Raw genomic sequence first — 18,456 nt, 5'->3', positions numbered from 1 at the left:
GACCGACAGTCGACGGCATCGTGTGTATCCCTTGGGTAGAAATTTGTGATGGATCGAGCCCTCGCTGTCGATAAAGGCAATCAGCATCGTTTTGTTCTCGGATTTTCTCAGCCGACTTTTTGTGGAAGGTAGGGAAGAAGTGAGCGACACGCCATTGACTGTCGCTTGGTCGGCGGATCTGGTAGCACCAGGTCTCATCTCTTCTAATGACGCAGATACCAACAATTCGTGGCCAACGTGCTTGAAGCGAGTCTACGAGAAGTGTATTCTGACAACTTCCAACAGCTTTACAACCGATTTCAGAAGTGTATTGTAGCTAATGGTGATTACTTTGAAGGTCTGTAAAGGAATTTTCTTTGGAACACTTGTTTTCATTATTTTATGAGAACATTCACCGAACGTTTCAGACTTACCTTGTACTGTTATTACGGTTGTTGTTGTTCCTTTCCAAAGAAACGAGATTCGTTGTAGCGATGCAGGTGTTTGGGGGAAAATGAGAAACAGTGAAAAAAAGTAAGTATGACTAAAGGAAGATGGGAAGATCTCCAGTCAGCCGCCTTGACTGTGCTCGACGACTTACGCTGTCGTATGGCAATATTGTTTTTGACAGGTTCATAAAACTTTAACATTGATTTCTCGAAAGCGGTTCAGATGCACATACTAGTACTACTACTACTACTACGTGTAGCTACATGGTACAATCGTTTGGTTTATGCTTTGCTTGTAAGCCGCTGGTGGGCCTGTGCGGAAATGTAGTCAGAATTAGGCACAATATCTCAGCACCAAAGAGGCTAGACTACCTGGACTACTAAGGAACTACAGTGAAGAGCTGACGAAACTGGTACACCTGCCAAATATCGTGTATGGCCCCCGCGAGCACGCAAGTGCCGCAACACGACGGGGAATGGACTCGGCTAATCTCTGAAGTAGTGCTGGAGGGAACTGACACCATGACTCCTCCAGGGCTGTCCAAAAATCCGTAAGAGTACGAGTGGGTGGCGATCTCTTTTGAACAGCACGTTGCAAGGCATTCCAGATATGCTCAATAATGTGATGGCTGGGAAGTTTGGTGGCCAGCGGAAGTGTTAAAAACTCAGAAGAGTGTTCCTGGAGCCACTCTGTAGCAATTCTGGACGTCTGGGGTGTCGCATTGTCCTGATGGAATTTCCCAAGTCTGTCTGAATCCACAATGGACTTCAATGCATGCAGGTGGTCAGACAGGATGCTTACGTACGTGTCACCTGTCAGAGTCGTATTTAGACGTATCAAGGGTCCAATATCACCCAAACTGCACATGCCCCACACCTTAACAGTGTCTCCACCAGCTTAAACAGTCCCCTGCTGACATTCAGGTTCCTTGGATTCGTGAGGTTGTCTTCATAGCTGTACACATTCATTCGTTCGATACAATTCGAAACGAGACTCGCAGTCGTGCAGTCATCAGTGGTACACAAGTGGGCCTTAGGCTACGAAAGCCCATGTCGATAATGTTTCATTGAACGGTTCGCACGTTGACACTTCTTGATGGCCCAGTACTGAAATCTGCAACAATTTGTGGAAGGTTGCACTTCTGTCAAGTTGAACGATCTCTTCAGTCGTCGCTGGTCCCACTCTTGCAGGAACTCTTTCCGGCCGCAGCGATGTCGGAGATTTGATGTTAAGGATCCCTGATATTCGCGCTATATTAGGGAAATGGTCGTATGGGAAATTCCCCTCCTCATCGGTACCTCTGAGATGCTGTGTCCCATCGCTCGTGCGCCCACCATAACACCACATCTTGATAACCTGCCATTGTAGCAGCAGTAACCGATCTAACAGCTGCGCCAGACACTTGTTTTATACAGGCGTTGCCGACCGCAGCGCCGTATTCTGCCTGTTTACCTATTTTGTATTTGAATACGCATGCCTATACCAGTTTCTTTGGCGTTTCAGTGTATTTGGCGAGGCGTATTAGTACGAGAATGATTTTCGAGCCGAGGCGAGTTTCATCAAAATCTATCAACTCAGCCGCAGGGGACGAGCAAATCATTATAGAAGTTGCTCTGCGCTTCGCCAGTAGCAAGAAACAGCGGCGCTCACGGAAAAAGAAATGCAGAAACGCTTTGACCATTGAAAGGAACGAAAGCAGAAGTACGTGGACTCAAATGAGAAGGTGACTCCAATTAACCGACAGAAGGCTACTCGGAAGGAACGAGGAAGGAAGACTGAGTTTAACGGTCCCGTTGACATCGGAACACAAGCTCCGATTGTGTTAAGGATGGGGAAGGAAATCGGCTGTACCATTTTCAAGGACAGATCCCGGCATTTGCCTGGAGCTATTTAGGGAAATCACGGAAAACCTATATATGAATGGCCGGACGCGGGTTTGAACTGTCGTCCTCCCGAATGCGAGTCCACCTCGCTCGGCGGGCTATTCGATGAGTACGCAGATTTGCAGCGTCAGTCGCGTTCACTTGTGTCGGACATCGTATATATTTTTCAGCGGAGTGCAACGTTTATTTAGTGAAATAGGAAACCCTGCGAACCGAACGGATCGATTATAATGAAACTCTTCGTAGAACAGGCCGAAAGGCAGGCAGCGATAGCCGCAAGTAGTTCCTCATTAATGCATACAGCCTTTTTGTGTGTGTGTCGAGGTAGTCCCATTACAAGACAACACAAGTGAAGCCAGAGTCATGCTCGCAGGGGGGTGAAAACCGGCGACCCCTTGTTATCGAAATATCGCCGAGGTGAGGAAGTTGTGTAACTCTCCCGTATATCACCAACCTCATTTCCTCGCCGTTAATCGTCATTCTGTTTCTTCAGCATTCCATCACTCTGTTGGGGTCGCCAGTTTGAAGTTTGGTTGGATGCTCCTCTCCACGCTAGTCAATCCTGTGCAAACCTCTTCATCTCTACATAGACACTGCAGACTGCATCAATTTGGACCTGCTTACTGTATTCAGCCTTTAGTCTCCTCTAAAATTTCTGCTCCTAGCACCCCCTACCATGACCAGATTAACGATTCTCTGATATCTCAGGATGTGTCGTATCAACCGATCCCCTCTCCTAGTCAAATTGTGCTTTCTTCCCCCAATTCGATTCAGTAGCTCATTAGTTTTCCGTCCTCACAATGTAATCCTCAGCATTCTTCTGTGGCACCACATTCATTGGAAAGCAATATACACAGATGCAGACGGTGGGGGTATTGCGTACACAAGGTATAAAAGGAGCTGGTTATTCACGAGAAAAAGTTTCGGACGTGATAATGCTCGCACAACGTGAATTAGCAGACTTTGAACGCCGCATGGTAGTCGCGCTAGACGCATGGGACATTCCATTTCGCATATCGTTAGGGAATTCAATATTCAGAGATCCACAGTGTCAAGAGTATGCCGAGAACACCACATTTCAGGCATTACCTCTCAGCACTGACGGCGTTCACTTAACGACCGAGAGTAGCGGCTTTTGCGTAATTTGTCGTTGCTGAAACACAAACAGCACTGTGTGAAATAACCGCAGAAATGAATTTGGGATGTACGATGAATATACCCGTTAGCACAGTGCACCGAAATTTGGCGTTAATGGTCTATGGCAGAATACGACGGACGCGATTGCTTTTGCTAACAGCACGACATCGCCGACAGCGACTGGGTGCGCAGCTCGTGGTCTCGTGGTCTCGTTCTCGCTACCCGAGCACGGGGTCACGGGTTCGGTTCCCGGCGGGGTTTTCACCTGCTTCGAGATGACTCGGTGTTTGTGTTCTCCTCATTATTTCATCATCATTCTTGCAAGTGGAGAGATTGGACTGAGCAAAGTTTGGGAATTTGTATGGCCGCTAATAACATCGCAGTTGAGCGCCCCACAATCCAAATATCATAATCATCCTAGACGACTGGAAAGCCGTGGCCTGCTCAGATAAGTCCCGACTTCAGTTGGTAAGAGCAGAAGGGTTCTCTGGTAGAAATGAACCGATCATTGACTGGAAATTGTTCCGTTTGACTACTTGGAGACCATTTGCAGCCATTTGCGAGAGGTGACAATGCGCCATGTTACTGGGCCACAGCTGTTCGCGATTGGTTTGTAGAGCCAATTCTAGCAAATGGTTTGGTGACCTAGATCGACATAATAGATGAGTTAGTGCTCAGAATCCTGCACCGGCAATAATTTCGCAATTATGGACGTCAGTAGATACAGCTTGGCTCAGTATTTCTGCAGGGGACTTCCAACGACTTGTTGAGTCAATGCCACATCGACTTGCTGCACTACTCCGGGTAAAAGGAACTCCGACACGATATTAGGGGGTACCCCATAACTTTTGTCCCCTCAGTGTTCTGTGCTGGACCGATTGTGGACCTTTGGTACAGAGCCGAGTGGAGGGTCTGAATCAGAGGCTGAGACGGTTCTGCGATCGTGAAGACTGCAGATTCCTCGATTTGCGCCATAAGGTGGTGGGATTACGGGTTCCGCTAAATAGGTCAAGTGTCCACTACACACAGGAGGCGGCTACACAAGTAGCAGGGGCTGTGTGGCGTGGACTGGGCGGTCTTTTTGGTTAGACAGTCTTGGGAAGTATCAAAAGGGCTCCAGTCTCAAAGGGTACAGGCCAAAGAAACGACGAGAATCGACCGAGCAACAGTCGGTATTGTAGTTGTAAATTGTCGTAGCTGTGTTGGAAAAGTACCAGAGCTTCAAGCGCTGATAGAGGGCACTGAAGCTAAAATCGTTATACGATCAGAAAGCTGGCTAAAGCTGGAGATAAAGTCTGTCGAAATTTTTACAGAGGCGTAAACCGTGTTCAGAAAGGGTAGATTAAATAAAGTAGGTGGTAGTGTGTTTGTGTCTGTTGGTAGCAGTTTATCTTGTAGTGAAGTTGAAATAGATAGTTCCTGCGAATTACCATGGGTAGAGGTTAAACTCAACAGTCGTACCAAAATAATAATTAGCTCCTTCTACCGACCCCCGACTCAGATGATATAATAGCTGAACGCTTCAAAGAAAACTTGAATCTCATTACAAATAAGTACCTCACTCATACAGTTATAATTGGTGGAGACTTCAATCTACCCTCGATTTGTTGGCAAAAATCCATGTTCAAAGCCGATGGTAGACAGAAAACATCTTCCGAAATTGTACTAAATGCCTTCTCTGAGAATTACTTTGAACTATTAGCCCATGAGCCCACACGAATTGTAAATGGTGGCATAAACACACTTGACCTCTTAGCCACAAAAAATCCCGATCTAATAAAATGGCTCTGAGCACTATGGGACTCAACTGCTGTGGTCATTAGTCCCCTAGAACTTAGAGCTACTTAAACCTAACTAACCTAAGGACATCACATACATCCATGCCCGAGGCAGGATTCGAAGCTGCGACCGTAGCAGTCGCACGGTTCCGGACTGCGCGCCGAGAACCGCGAGACCACCGCGGCCGGCCCCGATCTAATAAACAGCGTCGTGACGGATACAGGGATTAATGAACACAAGGTCATTGTAGGGAGGCTCAAAACCATATCAACCTAAACCACTAAAAATAAACGCAAAGTATATCTATTTAAAATAGCAGATAAAAATTCGTTTGATGCCTTCCTACGAGAGAGTCTCCATTCCTTCCAGGCTAATTATGTAAGTGTAGACCAGATATGGCTCAAATTCAAAGATACAGTATCGATAGCAACAGATAGATTCATACCGCATAAGTTAATAAGAGACGGGATTGATTCACCATGGTACATAAAACACGTCAGAACACTGTTGCAGAAGCAACGAAGAAAGCATGCCAAATTCAGAAGAACGCAAAATCCCCAAGACTGATTAAGTATCATGGAAGCTCTAAATTTAGTGCGGACACCAATGCGAGATGCTTTTAATAGTTCCCACAATGAAATATTGTCTCAAAATATGGTAGAAAACCCAGAGAGATTCTGGTCGTATGTAAAGTACAAAAGTGGCAAAAAACAATCAATACCGTCACTGCGCGATAGCGATGGAAATGTTACCGATGATGGGGCCACTAAAGCGGAGTTACTAAATACAGTTTTCCGTAATTCCTTCACGAAAGAAGACTAAGTAAATATTCCAGAATTCGAAACCAGAACAGCTGTTAGCATGAGTGATATAAAAGTAGATATCTTAGGTGTAGCGAAACAACTCAAATCACATAAGAAAGGCAAGGCTTCCGGTTCAGATGGTATACCAATAAGGTTCCTTTCCGAGTATGCAGACACAGTAGCGCCTTTCTTAGCAATCATACACAACTGCTCACTTAACGAAAGGTGTGTTCATAACACTGGAAAGTAGCACAGGTCACACCAATATTCAGGAAAGGAAATAGGAGTAACCCATTGAATTATAGACCTATATCACTGACCTCTATTTGCAGTAACATTTTGGACCATATACTGTCTCGAACATTATGAATCACCTTGAAGAAAATGACTTATTGATACATAACCAACACGGATTCAGAAAATATCGTTCTTGTGCAACACATCCAGCTCTTCATCCCCATGAAGTAATGAGAGCTGTCGACAAGGGATCTCAGATCGATTCCATATTCCTAGATTTCCAGAAGGCTTTTGATACCGTTCCTCACAAGCGACTATTAATCAAATTGCGTGCATATGGAGTATCATCTCAGTTGTGTGACTGGATTCATGATTTCATCACAGAGAGGTCACAGTTCGTAGTGATACATGGTAAATCATTGAGTAGAACACAAGTGATATCTGGCGTTCTGCAAGGTAGTGTCATAGGCCCTCTGCTGTTCCTGATTTATAGCATTGATCTAGGTGATAATCTGAGCTGCCCTGTTATACTGTTCGCAGATGACGCTGTAATTTACCGTCTAGTAAAATCATCAGACGATCAATTCCAATTACAAAATGATCTAGAGAGAATTTCTGTACGATACGAAAAGTGGCAATTAGCACTAACCAAAGAAAAGTGCGAGGTCATCCACATGGGTACTAAAAGAAATCTGATAAATTTCGGGTATAAGATAAATCGCACAAATCTAAGGGCTGTCAATTCGACTAAATACTTAGGAATTACAATTACGAGCGACTTACATTACAAAGACCACATAGATAATATTGTGGGGAAGGCGAAACAAAGACTGCGCTTTGTTGGCAGAACACTTAGAAGATGCGACAAACCCACTAAAGAGACATCCTACTTTTCCGTCCTTTGCTGGGATATTGCTGCGCGGTATGGGATACTTACCAAGTTGGATTGACGGAGGACATCGAAAAAGTGCAAAGAAGGGTAGCTCGTTTCGTGTTATCGCGCAATAGGGGTGAGAGTGTCACTGATATGAACCGTGAGTTGGGGTGACAGTCACTGAAACAAAGGCGGTTTTCTTTGCGTCGAGATCTATTTGCGAAATTTCAATCACCAACTTTCTCTTCCGAATGCGAAAATATTGTGTTGACACCCCCTACGTAGGGAGAAATGATCATCATAATAAAATAAGAGAAATCAGAGCTCGAACGGAAAGATTTAGGTGTTCCTTTTTCCCACGCGCCATTCGAGAGTGGAATGGTAGAGAATTATTATGAAAATGGTTCGATGAACCCTCTGCGAGGAACTTAAGTGTGAATTGCAGAGTAACCATGTAGATGTAGATAAGGCTACACTCCGCACAAATACCTTCAGCAAAGACTTCATTGTACCATTCTACGTCACTTTGACGTCACTGTACGATTTAGTAATTACTATTATTTAAATTCTGTGAACGGATGCTTTTGTATCCCCAACCCTCAGGATTCGTAGTAGAGGGAAGTCACGAGAGCCATTTGTCTGTGAATCGTGTAAAATTCGTTGTCTGCATTCGCATTTTAACTGTCAGAGTGTTGTGCTTCCGAGGTGGAGATTGGGAACCAGCCGCTTTTTGCTTCGAATGAGTGGAAAACAGCCTGAAAACCGTACAGACTGGCCGGTGTATCAGACCGAAGGCTCAGTTCGGCGCTTGGATTCAATCAGGCTCTGGCTGACTTCGCTGTTCGCGAATACGTCTTCTTCGTCAGATATTTAGTTGCCGAGGGAGATGACTACTCAACACTGATTACAGTACACTTCGTCGAGCTGTCAAAGTTGTAATAGGCTATCTGTATAAACATTTTCTATTGTCTGATGGAGTGCTATCCCTACAACCAAACGGTTATCAAAATAATACCAACATTTGACCGAATAACATTACATTGAAAAATGGCGATGGACCTCACTACATCTATAATCGCGATCCCTCCCAGAATGGATGCAGTCAACCCGTAAATTGTTTACAGGGGAATTTATACGATTAGTCAGTAAGTGCAGCACCGTGTCCGCTGTCTAGTTAGCTTGTGGGAGATAGTGTTCTAAATCCTACTAGATATCAGGTAATGATCAATTTGGCCAGCTGTGGAGGCGTGAAGGCAGTATAAAAAATTTATCGACATATTAACCGAACCGCCGGAAGAGGCAGTCTGAATATTTAAATATTACACTCTTGTTAGGGAACAATAACTTCATCGTAATAAGCTGCAATTGATTACCTTAAATGCCACACGTTGGTCGTAATGCTTACTTAGATGATAACACTAAGAGCTGTGTATTATCATGAAATCATCACAACTACACATGCACCGTCTTCACAGCTCTTTTTGAGAATCTTGTTCGGTCTTGTGTTGTCAGTCTCCGAAAATTGATCATTACCCCCTTGATCTACGCTGACGACGTTTTGCCGTAAATTAAGCCCTCAAGGATTTGAAACCTGCTGCTCTTGGTAAAACTAATAAAGTTTCGTACTTTAACCGCGGTTACTCGAGATCAAAATTACAGAGAGCTCTCATTCTGCCAAAGCTACTGCTAAACAATTTTAGGGGCGAATACTTACGTGAAGAAACTACTTACACCTTGATAATGCTCTGCAGACTAAGTGCTCGATCGTCCTCTGCGAACAGCCTCACTGAACATCGGAATGGAGGGTTCTGTGGTTAGCACACGATTCATCCGCCCTTTAATGTCAGCTGGAGCCTCAAGTACCTCCACAACTTTCGTTAAGTGGCTGAGTGCACACTGTTCATCTTCCCATCAGCGAAATATATCTTGGTAGTATCGTGAATCGACTTCGGGTTCCTTGCTTTGGGATTTTGACACGTTGACCGCTGAGCTACGAAGGTGTACAAGGTGATTGTACAACAACAACATTGGTTTCAGTAGATATTGTATTATTGATAGTGGCACCTCCTTGACTTGGTCTCCTCGGAGAATCGGCTTACTCACCCGTTTCTCGGATTCTGGACCACAGTACCGATTGGCATTTTCCAGAGATGAACGCCACGCTGAGAGTAAAAAAATGTCTTGGGATCAATGGGAATCGAAGTGAAACATTTATATCTATAGTCTGACATTTACTTCCTGAGGCACCACGCTACCTGCCCTAATCTCCGTTACGATCTCAGCAAATGATGTACTGTGACATTTTTTCATTATTCTGGAAACCATCTATATACGTAACACAATTAATTAAAAGGAAAAAAAGATACTTAATCTCTTTAAGATACTTAATCTCTTTTAGCAACCTCTAGAACCTGCAGAATTAATATGTACTACAAAATAACGCGATCGAGATATCCAATTAGAAGGTGAAAGTCCGAACAAGAAAGCTACGTCTGTCTTCACCTGCTATTTAGCTATAAAAAAGAAAAGAAAAAAAAGCAGAAAGGCATTTCGGCGTTACTCAGAACTTTGCAGATTTTGCTCCATGCTGAGTACATGTTATTCTTTTCACAATATCATATCCTTCTGAATCAATAACAGCCACATATCTGTGAGAATATCTTTTACATTATCTAAAATGGCTTATTTCCTCCGTCTGGTAGAAACTGTATGAGAGGTGGTTACCTTTTTTATCCTTCAGTAACGCCGCAGTTCAGATACTGTTCCATATTTGTTTTTCTGCTATGTGCTCCTCTAAAAGCGGGTCAGTGGATTAGAACTGCCACTTGCGAATGATGAGAAAACAACGGACTTAATTCCACAGCTACCCTGTTCTGATCCCCTCGTCGCTCCGTGACCAGCCAGCCAAATTTTGGATAACATAGAAATGTCTGTCGTTCCCAGTTAATAATAGGTGTACTGCACACTAATGTCCAGAGCAAACACAGTAAACATATTAGCTTATACATGGGAAATGTGATGATGTGCACATGAGCTACTAACAGCAACGTAACTGAATACACAATATTTCTGTGAGACAGTTCGAGCCAGTTTACCGCAGAGGTTTAATTGCACTCAAACGGAATTAATAACTACGTCTAACAGTATTAACTACTCAAGACAACTAAACGAAGATGAGTGAGAGAGAGAGAGAGAGAGAGAGAGAGAGAGAGAGAGAGAGAGAGAGAGAGAGAGAGAGAACGAACATATTCATCCAGTATGATAAAATATAACGTAGTACATTTTTCAGTTTTGTCACTGCCGGAAGGCCGACCTCACATTTTGAAATATTTTTCGTCATGAAGTATTTTGAGTAACTGGGACATGTAGACATATGACTAGTGTTCGGGAGGGGCAACACACAAAATACCCGTCAAGCCATCCTATATTGATTTCATCTGATTACTTTGAATGGAGGGATAGTTGTTTCACAACCAGTATGTGTGTCACCTTCACCATCTTTGATCGGTTCAGTTCAAGCTCTTTCCTGCCCCCTTCCCTTTCGTCATTAGGTTCCTAGAGATAAAAGCCCTTTCTCTTTTAGTATCTCTAAACATAAAGCCATTCGCAAAACTCTCACTCAAGAAAGGCACGATGTTTATTACTCCATACATGCACCCGCCTGGACCCAGTCTGTCTGGCGGATTAACGACGATGAGTTGGTGTACCAACCAGCTTGTAAGTGGGTTTTAGGTGGTTTCCTACATAGCCGGGCTGTTTCCCATGTCCTGCTTCAGATACACGCTATGCAAACGTTTACAACACTTTCACAATTACACACAGAATTTACTGTATGTGCAAACAGATTGGGTTCACTGCTTCTGTCTGTGGTATGGGTGAATCGTAGACTGTGATGACATTCACTGTTTGGTTTCCTTAAACACTCAATCAGAAATCCATACAGCTACTGTTTCCCGTGCCGTCAGTGTTTAACGAGGAACCGAAGCATAACACACATAGGTCCGAGAAGGGGGGAGACTGAGGTAGCAAAAGTGTACGCTCCGGTATGCTTAAAAATGGACACTGTCGCTCTCTTATATGCCAAGCTGATTAGGACAGTACCGATCGCACTTCATAACATCGTTAATATACACGGTGTAACAGGATGACAATTGATATAAGGAACCTGTAGCTAGAAATATGCACTATGCACTTTCTTCGCATTCGGTATGCTAAATGAAACACCATAATACTGTAGTTCAGAAAACGTAAATACTGTCAACCCGTCCGTGGATTCACTATCATAGAGTAAATTTTCAATGTGACAACCATTAATTCATTACATAACGTTGAACGACACACCATATTTTGTCTGGTTGTGTGTAAGATTCCGCGCTCCACTCTGATGGTATCAAACGCTGTAAAGATGCCATCAGTAAGCTCAGGTATTGTTCCATTGGTGGTGAGTGCACAAGAAACTTTACATAACCCCAGAGGAAAAAGTCAAAAGGGATGAGACCAGGGAAGTACACAGGCCATGAGACTGGACATCCCCTTCCAGTTACACTCGGCCTGAAGTTGTCTGTGAGATATCCCCAAGCGCGAAGATCAAGTGCGCTGAAGTCCCGTCTTTCTGGAACCACGAACTAGTGTATAGTTGCAAGGGAACGTCCTCCAGATGTTTAGGCGAGACATTATCCTGAAAGTTCAAATACTACGCACCATTAAAACGATCTGATAAGACTTGACCTCGAACACTTCCTCCCCAAATGTTAGTTGAGAATCTCACTTGGTAATTTCTCGTACAGGTGCTGTGTGAATTTTCAACAGCGCATTTGTTCCTTATAGCAAAACGTTTAAAATTTCATCCTATGCAATCTCCCTAATTTTTAAGACGTACTTCTGTTACACCCTGTATAACCACAGTGTAACGTACGTGGGTTGGACAAAAATAGGCAAACAGCGAGATAAATGCATGTTTGAACGTAAATGCAGATGCTGGCCAAACCTGCAGGTGGCGCTGTTGAGTTTGACCATGAACGAGACTTTTGCAGTGCCCTCAAGACGTTGCGAGTGTCTTTCGTGGTCATAACTGTTTTCTTTGCAACTGTAAGCGCGTTATGTCGGAGCTAAGCGAATTCGAAAGTGGTCAAATTTTGGTGCTCGTATGGAAGATGCTTCCGTAACCAGCATAGCCGAAGTGTACATGTGCAGACATACAGATCAATACAATTTCAGAAAAACTGAATGATTTATTAGAGAGAGAGAGAGAGAGAGAGAGAGAGAGAGAGAGAGAGAGAGAGAGAGAGAGAGAGAGAGAGCGTGCAAGCAAGCGAATGAGCGAGCGAACTTCACCAATTTAGCAAGTAAGGCAGGCATTGGTCTACCTCTGGCCCTTATGGAAGCAGTTATTCGGCTTGGCATTGACTGATAGATGTGGATGTTCTCCTGAAGAGTCTTGTGCAGAATATCTCTCTGGATTCCTTTCTACAACGACACTGAGGCATTAAAAAATGGCTCTGAGCACTATGGGACTCAACATCTGAGGTCATCAGCCCCCTAGAAAGAACTACTTAAACCTAACTAATCTAAGGACATCACACACATCCATGCCCGAGGCAGGATTCGAACCTGCGACCATAGCGGTTTCACGGTTCCGGACTGAAGCACCTAGAACCGCTCGGTCACAGAGGCCGGCTCTGAGGTGACAAAACTGCTGGAATAACGATATGCACATGAACAGATGGCGGTAGTATGACATGGACGAAGTATAATAGGCCAGTGCATTGGGGAAGCTATTATTCGTGCTCCGGTGATGAAAAGATTTCTGACGTGATGATGGCCACACGACGGGACTTTGGTAGTTAGAGCTAGACACATGAGACATTCCATTTCGCAAATTGTTATAAATTCAGTATTTCGAGATGTACAGCGTCAAGAGTGTACTGAGAGTAGCAAATTTGAAGCATTACCTTTCACCACGGACAGAGCGGTGGCCGACGGCCGTCACTCGACGACCGAGAGTAATTTATCGGTACTAAGAGACAAGCAACACTGTGTGAAATCAGTGTGGGATGTATGCGTTACAACAGTGCACCGAAATTTGGCGTCAATGGCCGACGGCAGAATACGACCGACTCGACTGCTTTTGCTAACAGCACCTCTCCTGGGCTGCTCAGATGAGTCCCGATTGTAGGATTCGAGTGTGGCGCAGAGCCCACGAACCCTTGGACCCAAGTTGTCAACAAGGCACTGTGCAAGCTGGTGGTGGCTCCCTAATTGTGTAGGCTGTGTTTACACGGGATGGACTGGGGGCAGTGGTCTAACTGAACCGATCATTGACTGGAAATGTTGATATTCGGCTACTTGGATACCATTTTCAGTCATTCATAGACTATATGCTCCTAAATAACGATGGATTTTTTTACGGATGACGATGCGCCATGTCAAAGGGCCACAATAGTTCGCGATTTGTTTGCAGAACATTCTGGATAGTTATAGTGAATGATTTGGCCACCCAGATAGCCCGACACGAATCTCATCGAACATTTATGGGACATAATCGAGAGATAATTCCATACACAAAATCCTGCACCAGCAACAATTTCGCTATGATGAACGAGTATAGACGGAGCATGGCTCGATATTTCTGCAGGGAGCTTCCGACGATTTGTTGATTCCATAGTGCGTTAAGTAGCTGCACTCCGCCGGTTAAATATGAGGTTCGACACGATATTAGGAGGTATAGCATGACTGTTGTCAGTGTGTGTCAATCAATGCCAAGCCGAACAATTGCTTGGATACAGGTCAAAGTTGGGTCAACGTGACTTTCTAAACTTGTGAAGCACTTGTTCTAGAATAAATATTCCAATTTTCTTGGAATTGTATTCGTTCGTGTTTTTTGGCCATTTGGATATCTTATTGGTGCGTCCTCTGTCTCGTCTCCCCTCCTCTCTCTCTCTCTCTCTCTCTCTCTCTCTCTCTCTCGTTAGAGTTTAAATCAGAAAATCTGCGACGTTCACGCGAAGTTGGTAGTTCCTTGCCGGCCGTTGTGGCCGAGCGGTTCTAGGCGCTTCAGTCTGAAACCTCGCGACCGCTACGGTCGCAGGTTCGAATCCTGCCACGGGTATGGATGTGTGTGATGTCCTTAGGTTAGTTAGATTTAAGTAGTTCTAAGTTATAGGGGACTAATGACCTCAGATGTTAAGCCCCATAGTGCACAGAGCCATTTGAATTTGATAGTTCCTTGCTACATTATTCACAGAATCTTGAAATATAAAATTTGTCCGTATCGTGAATGGAATATTTATTCGGAGCACTTTTCATCTTCGGGACAGATCCCTTAATTTCACTCGCTCCTTCCATTATTTGAACACCATCGATTGACTCAAATACAACATTCAAAAGGCACGTTCCGTCGCAGTCTGCAGTGGCGTTTGTTTCTCTTCTTCATTGTCAATTAAGCTTAACGTCTGTAACATCACATTGTCAATTGGCCATCAGTTATAATATGTAAAGACATAGCTTAATACGAAAAGCAGATGCGAAGCCCATAGAATATAGATTCTTAACATGAAATACACGTTTATATAGCTTCACCATCAGCTGCTGTCAAAAACTTTATGAAGTTGCCACTGTCTCTGGTCAGAAAATTCGTTATAGAATTTTGATTTCTGGTGTGTTGTCTTAATATAAAGTTAAATAGGCAAGCATCTGTATTGTTTTTGCACGTCAATATTACACTTTCGCTGTTTGGACACATCTGTTCTTTAGTTGCAAAAGGTGGCAAATATGCTTCTTGCAAGACACGGGCAAGTTATTTTTAATATTCTCGCTCAAGAATAACTTAAGCAGATCTTTAACAAGCGATTTGCACCTTTAGCAATGAAAGTACAGATGTGTGCAGATGGTAGAAGCATGTTGGTGACACGTAATAACAGCACTGATGCTTGCCTATTTAATATTGAGGCAGCTGTGTATAATGTCTCAGAAAGCAAAATGCTATGACGACATTTTTTTTTTTCCTTCAAGAAAGCCAGAAGGTGGTCCACGTATAGACAGAAACTAGTAGCAACTTAATAAAGTTTTCGACAGCAGCTAATGGTGAAGCTGTATAAATATGTTCTCACCATATGTTCATATATTCAATGGGTTTCATGTTTGGTCTTCATTTTAGTAGGACGAATTAAATTGATCGTGTAAAACGTAGTAATGCAGATTACTTATTGCACGGCAGCAGTCAAACCCACACTCTTTAAACACAGCGATTCTGTTTCATCAAATACACAGATTGTACCTCTGTCACGTTAAAATTATTTTCAGCACATTACACACACACACACACACACACACACACACACACACACACACACACACACACACACACACAAATGCATTTGAATTATTCAGATGTATCTTAGCATCAGACTGTCTGATTGTCAAGAAATAAAATTCCCTAATGGTCAGTTAAGGTCAGAAAGTCGAAAACTATTCAACTGTAACACTAATTCAGTACGTTAGCTCCTACCACGTAGTACCTAACATCTCCAGTCGCGGAAAAGCTGAATACCTTCCGCTCCAGCTGTTAGCAGAGCCATTGCTGCCGACAGCACATGACCAGTCGACACATATTCACTTTGAAACTGCCAGCGGTAGGAAGGAGGGGAGGAAGAAAAAGAGACATAACGTTGATCGATGACGATGCCGCAGAGACGTAATGCAAACTAGGACTTCACATGGTGGGAGTTGGCGATGTCTGTCTGAAAGGGACTATTCCATCCAGCAATTGCTTTGAACGATACAGCAAAACTAAGCAAAAACTGTCTAGACGGCTGCACAGATATTTGAATCCTGATCTTCTCTAATCCGTGTCCAGTTTATTAATCATCACATCGACTCGTTCTCTGTTAGTGAAAGAGGTCATTAGACACCTTAGAAAGCATAACAACTGAGCGCACATCTTGTGAAAAATTTGACTTCTGTTACGCCACACGAAGAACTGTTATCGTGTTATCTGACGATTTTTCATAGAAATATGGAAAAGCACGTTTTCACGTTTTCTTTGCGACCACAGAGACACAGAGGTCGATTATTTTCTTTTCATGAAGTCTCAGCTGATCATTAAAATTGTACGTAAACAATATATACAACAACATGTTATATTACAACTCTTTACCGGATCACCTGTTCCTCAATTAAGTATACGTGGCGCTAAAAATTCTTAGGAATCTTGAGTTCCACAATGAAGTAGGTGCTCTGTTTTGCACCAAAGTTGTACACCAGAGACTTGACCTCAGTTTGCGGTGCGGCCAAGAGATGAGCGGTGTCTGCTTACTGAAAAGTCCCTGTAATCTTGTTAATCTCGATATACCCTGCCTGACAAAAAAAGGAAAGCTCTAAGACGACGGTGTAACTTGGTACATACTCTACACATATCTGCAGATGATACGAGGTGACAAACTTTATAGGATACTTCGTAACATCACGTCGGACCTCCTTTTGCCTAAACGACCTGCGAGCTGGTAGAGCACTTGCCCGCGAAAGGCAAAGGTCCCGAGTTCGAGTCTCGGTCCGGCACATAGTTTTAATCTGACAGGAAGTTTCATATCAGCGCACACTCCGCTGTAGAGTGAAAATTTCATTCTGTCCAGAACGTGCTTCAAACCAATCGCGAATAGTTGTAGCCTGCTGTCATGGTGCATCGTTGTTCGGGAACATAAAGTCCGTGAATGAATGGTTGCAGATGCTCTCAGAGTAGTCGAACATAATCATTTCCAGTCAATGATCGGTTCACCTGGACCTCAGGACCCAGTCCATTCCATGTAAACACAGCCCACACCATTGTGGAACCACCACCACCACCCGCTCACACAGTGGGGCCTGCACTACGCTAGAACCCTCTATAAGCTCTTACCAACTGAAATCGGGACTCTTCCGACCAGGCTACGGTTCGCCAGTCGTCTAGGATCCAACCGGTACGGTCACGAGCCCAGGAAAGGCGCTGCAGGCGATGTACTTTTCAGTTAACGCTCACGCATCTGTAGTCTGCTATCATAGACCATTAACGTCAAATTTCGCTGCACAGCACAGCCCTAACGGATCCGTTCGTCGTACGTCCCACACTGATTTTTTCGGTTGTCTTAAGCAGTGTTGCTCGTCTTTTACCACTGACAACTCTACGCAAACGCCGCTGCTCTCGGTCATTAAGTGAAGGCGGCCGCCAGCCATTGCGTTGTCCCTGGTTAGAGGTAATGCCTGAAATCTGATATTGTCGGCACACTCTTGACAGTCTGGATCTCGAAATATTGAATTTCCGAACGATTTGTGAAATGTAATGTCCCATGCGTCTAGCTCCGCGTTCAAGGGATATTAATCCCTGTCGTGCGCTTATAATCACGTCGGAAGCCTTTTCACATGAATGACAGCTCTGCCAACGCACTGCCCTCTTACAGCGTGTGCACGTGACACTACAGCCATCTGTGTAAGTGCCCATCACTTATGTCACCTCAGTTTTTATATTCACAGTATTCTAGGATTGACCCTCTTCAGCTATCTATATGACTCGAAATCATATCATTATTATGAAGTTAATGATTTTCGATTTCCAATTGAAAGAATAACGGTTCTCGTGCAAGTTTATTTCACATTGACAGTGTCACCTTTAAAATCCAAAGCAAATAACGCACAGTAGCTACGTTAATAATGAAATAGCGCTACGCTACTTTTTTAACGACATACCAATTTGTTTCATTCATTTACACTGCATTTATGAATCTAGCGTAAAAAATGTTAAAAGCAAAACAATCTCCGGCACTAGTTACAGGTTAGTAACCGAGTAGTCTGACACACTGAACAAAGTATGTCTCCAGTCTCAAAATAGTACTTCACAGACCTCTTAACTCACTCCACTGTTAAGTTCTAGCGCACGGGCATTACGCAGCTGCAGTGGGGCGGAGCGGGTGACAAACGGTACGCGCGAAAGTTTTGAAATCTATAGTTTCAGAAGGTCATAACTGCGTAATATCAATTTATGGCCCAAATTTTCTTGCGGGATCGATTTCTGAGGTGATATCTTGCTTGTGTGCCTTTGTTCTTCGAAAATATCAGGTCACGTTGGTGATGTTTCCTTCTCAGTACGAACTGTGTAGACAAAACCAACTACCAGCTCCGCGAGATTTAAGAGCGAGCGAACTAGTGAGATTTCTAAACACTGCGATTGGTACTCGGAGGTGGTTGGAGGGGTGGGCAGAATTTCGGTCATTCCATATTTTTAGTTTTCCGCAACTTCACTAAGTCGTTTAAACTAAATAATGGTATGGTTCGTTCAAGAAAGCTA

General features: G+C 43.8%; 1 protein-coding gene across 4 annotated transcripts in view; it reads left to right on the top strand.

Annotated features, from left to right (window-relative positions):
* LOC126297517 (serum response factor homolog) overlaps positions 1 to 18,456 on the top strand; it is a 256,685-nt gene that overhangs the window by 217,702 nt on the left and 20,527 nt on the right. The gene's annotated exons all lie outside the window — the stretch shown is intronic.

This window comes from Schistocerca gregaria, chromosome X (assembly GCF_023897955.1).
Source record: "Schistocerca gregaria isolate iqSchGreg1 chromosome X, iqSchGreg1.2, whole genome shotgun sequence".
In the NCBI taxonomy this organism is placed as follows: Eukaryota; Metazoa; Arthropoda; class Insecta; order Orthoptera; family Acrididae; genus Schistocerca; species Schistocerca gregaria.
The sequence above is the reverse complement of the archived record's forward strand: the minus strand, read 5'-3'. Positions and strand labels throughout refer to the sequence as shown.